General features: G+C 47.8%; 1 non-coding gene across 1 annotated transcript; it reads left to right on the top strand.

Moving 5' to 3' along the window:
- Positions 1 to 2730: 2730 nt before the first annotated feature.
- trnak-uuu (transfer RNA lysine (anticodon UUU)) lies at positions 2731 to 2803 on the top strand. Its single transcript has one exon. It is a non-coding gene; the product is annotated as a tRNA-Lys (tRNA).
- Positions 2804 to 6753: the final 3950 nt, after the last annotated feature.

Below are 6753 nucleotides of genomic sequence, written 5' to 3'. Positions count from 1 at the left end.
TCCCCCATACCCCCCCCCCCAAACCCCACACCACCCACCTCCTCCCCCCCCACCAACCCTTCCCTGCTGTCTGCTTGTCTCTGACAGGGGGACGTGGACGGGAGGATGTAGGGGGCGTCAGGCAGGGATGGGACAGAAACGGATGCTACAGGAGGTCTCTTGTATTCTGCTCCTGAGATATTTGTCACGGCAACAACATCTCTCTTCCGCTTCCTGATTTGAAGAGCCCGCAGTCACCAGAATTAATCATCAAGTCACAGATGGGGGACCCCGTCCTGTCCCCCCAACCTCAATTTTCCCTGGTCGCTTTTGGGGAGGGGGGGGGCTGGGAGGGGATTGTGGAGAGCCCAGAAGAGGCAGAAGATGCTGCCAGACCACAATCCGTTAGATGAGACTTTGCTGTCATGGCGACGTCATGGCGAACAGAGCACCCAAGGTGCCTCTGACGGCGCACAAAGCAGACGGGCCAAACGCACAGACTCACAAACACCACCTGTTCAAAAGACAACATGCTCTGAATCACTATAACCTGCACCCCCCCTGACTCCGCCCCCGCCACCCTCCACCACCTGCCCCATCCTGCGCTACTTGCCCAAATGTCTGATCTCCCGCTCCTGACGTATTGGGAGAGGGGGGGGGGTGACTTATTTTCTTTGAAGCCACACTCATTGTCATAGGATTGCCAGGGTTTCGGGTAACCATGACAACCGGGGAAAACAATGGGAGGAGAGAAGAGACTCTTCCGACCCTGTGAAGCGAGGACGTGATTTTCAACAAAGCTGAATCTCTAATTTTAAAAAAAGGGACTGCATGAAAACCATGCAAGTTCATCTTTATTCAGCTATGGAGTTCAATTTATGTAAATTAAAATACAGACAGGTCTGGTATGAACCATGGAAAGAGTGCCTATTGTGTTAAAATAGAGGCTAAAGGGAATTGCATGATAAACATGCAGATGTACCTTCAAGCAAAACGGATCAGAACTAAATTCTAATTTACTTACGTGAGAAGTGTCAGAAAAATACTGAATCATTTCAGTTTTTTGATCTGTAACAGGTGGTTTTTTTATTTCTCCTTTTCATGAGACGCTGATGAAAATTAATTTTTAAAATTACGATGCATTTTATTTTACATCCTCAAAAGCTCTTGAGTGTTCTCATTGAAAATCAGCTTTGAAGAAATCATATGGAGCGTATTCAATTTACCATCCGATATTCAGTGTGTGTGTGTGCGCGTGTGCCTGCGTGCGTGCATGTGTGTGTGTGTGTGCGTCTGTGTGTGTGTGTGTGTGCGTGTGCGTGTGTGTGTGGAGTGTGTGCGTGTGTGTGTGCGTCTGTGTGTGTGTGTGTGCGTGTGTGTGTGTGGAGTGTGTGTGCGTGTGTGTGTGTGCTTGCGAGTGCGCATGTGTGTGTGTGTGCGTGTGTGTGTGCCTGCGTGCGTGCATGTGTGTGTGTGCGTCTGTGTGTGTGCGTGTGTGTGGAGTGTATGTGTGCATGCATGAGTGTGTATGTGTGTGTGTTTGTGTGTGAGCTTGTGTGTGTGTGTGTGCTTGCGAGTGCACATGTGTGTGTGTGTGTGTGTGTGTGTGCAAGTGCGAAAGCGTGCGCGTACTTGTTTATGTGTGCATGCGTGTGTGTTTCAGCAGGTGTGTATGAGCTCTTATGTGTGTCTGTTTGCTTGCATGTACGTGTGTATGCATGCACACACTTGCATTACATTAAGGCACATGAATCTGGCAGAAGATCACATCCAAGAGCCTTCCAATGTGGGAGCAACATGAGAGCTGTCACCTGATCTATGTGAACAATACCGCCTGAGCTGGCTAACATTTCCACACCGAGATGCAAATTCTAACAAATTCAAAATGCAAATTCTAGGCCGTCTGGGTGGTGTAGAGGTATAATCGCCTACCACCGCAGAGACCCGGGTTCAATCCCTGGCAGCGGTACTTGCAGCTTGGTCAGACGTTCCTACGAACACAATTGGCAGTGTTCGCGGGTGGGAAGTTGGTGAGGGTATGAGTCCTGATCGCTGCATTAGCGACTCCTACTGGTTGGTCGGGGCACCTGTCCAGCGGGGAGGGGATCCGGGGATAGCATGAACCTCCGCACGCGTTACGCTCTCCCAGTGAAACTCCTTGCTGTCAGGTGAAAAGAAGCATCTGGCAACTCCACATGTATTTGGAGGAGGCATGTGGCAGTCTACAGCCTCTCCAGACCGACAGAGGAAAATTTTTCTCCCAGAAAACTGGGAGAAAAATGAAAAAAAAAAGTGAATTCTACTGTAACAAGCCCTAGGTAGAGACCTATGAAACCATTAAAACATAAGCTAAAACACCCTAATCTGGGTATACCCTAATTTTTTTTTTTACAGGCATTAAGCAGATGCACTTATCCAGACGAAGGTGTGTGTGTGTGGCTGGGTGTCTGTGTTTTTATGTGCATTTGTGTGGGTGTGTGTGTGAGCATGTTCATGTTCATTAGTGTGGGTGTGTTTGGGTGTGTGTGTGTGTCTGTGTCTGTGTGTGTGTCTGTGTGTGTGTGCATAGATGTGTGTGTGTCTGTGTGTGTGTGTGCGTATGTGTGTGTGTGAGTTGGCTTCCTTGCGCCAGGTGGAAATGAACAGGATTCTGAACAGACCAATGTGCCCCACAATGACCAACAACTAAAAGGGCAACAAGAGCGTTAGGCTCCATGCTTTTGCCACCTGCAAAGGGTAACAACTCCAAGAGCCCGGATAGCTCAGTCGGTAGAGCATCAGACTTTTAATCTGAGGGTCCAGGGTTCAAGTCCCTGTTCGGGCGGACTGTCCTATTTTCAAAATGTCAAATAGCGTAAACAGCACGTGTTGTAAGTCTTATAAAGTACTAATTTCATGTGTGAGTCAAGGTGACATCTCACAGGAATGACTGAGGGTGGTAGTGTGTGTGTTATGGTTGGGAATCTAGGCTTCTAAGGGTGTACAGCTTGATTCCAAAGCAGGACGCTGCCATTCTACCTTAACTTGAGTAGAGGTGCTTATTCAGTCACATCTATCTGTACTAATGGACTGCAAAATGTAAGTCTCTTAGGATAAGACTGTCAAGTGCAACACAAAAAAAAAAAAACATGATTTACATGAAAAAAGAATTTGATGCACGATAAGGAGAAGCGCAGGGGGGTGGGGGGAATATCGGGTTATGCAAAGCAAAAAGAAAAAAATAAAACTGAATACAACTTATTCAACCAGAATGAAGTTGGAATTAGAGGGAGAACAATGCCCGGCGCTCGCAGCTGTAATTAATGGTAATTGCGTTTCTGAGTGACGGCTTTCCGGGCCTCGGGCTCGTCGGGTCTGCGCGTGCAGACGCACCCGCAGCCTTTCCCTCTCTCAAATCGCGAAATGCCCCTCGCGCTCACAGAGCTTGGTGCTTCTCAGAGGTTTGAGCACCATGCGTGCCCACACGCCCGCCCGCCCTTCAGCTCATCTGCCTCCTTTAATTCAGAGAAACCGCCATCCTGGCATGTGTGCAGCGATTGGCTGGGTGTACTGGCGACCGAAGGATGCAGACGAACATCATCGTTTGTGTACTGAGCGTGTACTGGGGTGATGTCTTGTTTTTTTTCTGTGTCTGAATTGTATGGAATTGCCCCGGTGTAAATGTCGAACGCGAATGCAAACACCCTAGTCTCATTGCATAAATACTTATGCTTCTGTTTGCTGTTTTTTTGTTGTTGTTTTTTTCTCCTCAAATTCACGCTATTTCAAACCAAACTGCCTTGAGAATGCCACGATTGAGAGAAGGGGCATAGATGTGCAACATATTGAAGAACTGTACAGAGAACAAGCTCCTCATAATTGATGTACGTACATTTTGTTAGGTGTAAGTCTTGTTGGGTAACTTTGTGTTTCATGTCAGGTCCCCCTCGCAAAAGAGATTTCAATCTCAATGGGGTTTTCCTGGTTAAATAATGGTTAAATAAAAAAAAAATAATAATGATCTCATATTGTTTAAATGCCAAAAAGGAAACTCTTTAGGAATTATTTTTCAGGCAATGTACTCAGTGGAAGTGATGTCACAGTATTTAACTAATGGTGACCCAATGACAGCCAATGTAGAATATTCCCTAGAATTCCCACCAATCAAGGACAGGGATGCAATGATAATTCAACATATATTGGCGACGTCATCAGACTGGATTTATTTGCTTTTGTAGGCCTGTTGTCAGATGTGTGAGCAACATTTTATGTGCACTTTGTAATGCTGGCCTACTATTAATTGAGCAGTTATGTTCTGGTCCAACAGCTAGTAGCTTGAAAATAATCTGGCCCAAGGCCAAATTTAGCTGCCAACCTCCCTACTGCGCCCCACACCCCACCCCCCATTGTAGACCCTTCAGTTTCCTCTTATATTAGCATGAACACGGGACGGGACACAGCCCTAAAAGCTGAGCTCTCTACACTCAGGGCCCACAGGCATGTTCACACACGCGTGTTAACACACACACACACTTGGACAGACGCCCGCCCACGCCAATCACAGCTGGGGCACGAGGGTGGAGAAATGGGCGGAGCCACAAAAAACTGTCAAACACGAACTCGTTTGAACTAACTGCAGACAAGCACAACCGGTTAAATTCAGTTGGCACATGAAGTCCCCACCCAACCTAGGATTCACTAAGCTTCCCTTTCTCACCACTTGCTTGAGGATTAAAAAAAGGACTTCACCCGAACAACCTGTGCCATCATGCGTTAAGCTACAAAAACAAGCGAGAGAGCGAGCAACCGAACAGCAACATGAAAACGACTCATCTTTATTCCCCATTGCTTTCTCTCCTGATAGGTCGCAGAACCTTTTACTCTTTGGAGACTCGTGGGTTAATTCGTCAGCATCCATCCATCCCCGTCATCTATATCCGCTTATCCTGGGCAGGGTCGCGGGGAGGTGCTGGAGCCTATCCCAGCGTGCATTGGGCAAGAGGCAGAAATTACACCCTGTACAAGGCCACCGATCCATCGCAGGGCTATCTAATTCGTCAGCAGCATTTTTAAAATCAGACCGGTTGAAACGAGCGACGACAGACAGATCATGCGCAAGCTCTGATAAACTGAGAGCTGACAGTAGTTGTTTGGCTCACCCAACCAGGCGCCGTCGCTGTGCTCAGCGCTTAAGTGTATGGCATGCAGCAGACGCTCTTATCCAGAGCGACTTACATTGTACCCAGTTACACAGCTGGATATATACTGGAGCAATGCAGGTTAAGTTCCTTGCTCAAGGGTACAACGGCAGTGTCCTACCGGGGAATCAAACATGCGATCTTTAGGTTACAAGACCAACTCCTTAGCCATTTTGCTACACTGCCACCCAAAAGTGTGACCAAAGTGCTTCACCCAGGTGGGTGGGACACTATGGTTGTGGCCAAGGAGACCCTGTGCAGTGATTCTCTGTCAGGCACTGTGAGATCGTGAGACTAACAGCTCTGTGTTATGTGAAGGCAATTCATTACAGGTTACAGTGGCACACCTACCTCAGACTCAGGCATACTGAAACCACACACGCACACACACATGCACACACTCATAACTGCACACACACGCGCACACACACATGCACACACTCATAACTGCACACACACGCAGACACACACACACGGACACACATGGACACACAGACGGACGGACACACACACACACACACACAAAAAGAAACATTCTGTTCCTCAGTCCATTCCCATCTCTGGACTCCTAGCCCAAGATTAAAAACATGCAAATGCAACGTGCAACACATCCGAACAAAAGCCCCCGTCAAAGGTGTCTCTCGTGCTCGATTTCTATTCCACTAAATATGCAGAGGGTGAACAAAATTCACAAAGAACACTGGGCTCCACACTGTTGACTCACACCTCGTTTTCATACTTGTACATTCCATGAGGGGTGACATAGCTCAGGAGGTAAGAGCGATTGGCTGGCAGTCGGAGGGTTGCCGGTTCGATCCCCGCCCTGGGCATGTCGAAGTGTCCCTGAGCAAAACCCCTAACTGCTCTGGTGAATGACAGGCATCAATTGTAAAGCGCTTTGGATAAAAGCTGTACAAAACCTCATTTACCATGAGGGTATGGGTTCCAGCCCCAGTAACTGCACAGCCATTTCTTGGCCAAGGCCGCTCGGCTCAGGGGAGTTTGAGCAGGTGGTAATAGTTCTGCTTTCCCTTCTTAAATGGATTTCTTTTCTTTTTTTTCTCTCTCCTTCATATCAGTTAATCTCAGCAACAGCTGAGCAGCTCAGTCTGTCAGAGGCATCATTGTCAGCTAAGCCAGGGGAGGAGGGGGGTGGGGGTGTGTGTGTGTGTGTGAGAGAGTGTGTGTGTGTGTGCACGTGTGTGTGTGGGTGTATGTGTGTGTGTGTGTGAGAGAGTGTGTGTGTTCCCCAAAAACTTTTTTATCTCAAGCTCCCCCAGAATGACCGAGGGCTCCATCTTTATGAAGTGCTCAACTGTTGTTTTTATGGAAACCCTCTATGGTAGGAATGAGAAACAACCCTTGCCAGAGACACAACCCTTGCACTAGATAGGGTTCCTCTATGGGGGAGCCTTTAGGAACCCTTTCTGCTGAGAATAGGACGGAGTGTGGCATAGTGGGTAAGGAACTGCGCTTGTAACCAAAAGGTTATAGGTTCGATTCCCGGGTAAGGACACTGCCATTGTACCCTTGAGCAAGGTACTTAACCTGCATTGCTTCAGTATCTATCCAGCTGTATAAATGGATACAATGTAAA

Source organism: Anguilla rostrata, chromosome 2, assembly GCF_018555375.3.
Source record: "Anguilla rostrata isolate EN2019 chromosome 2, ASM1855537v3, whole genome shotgun sequence".
Taxonomy (NCBI): domain Eukaryota; kingdom Metazoa; phylum Chordata; class Actinopteri; order Anguilliformes; family Anguillidae; genus Anguilla; species Anguilla rostrata.
This window is presented reverse-complemented; position numbering and strand designations above follow the sequence as displayed.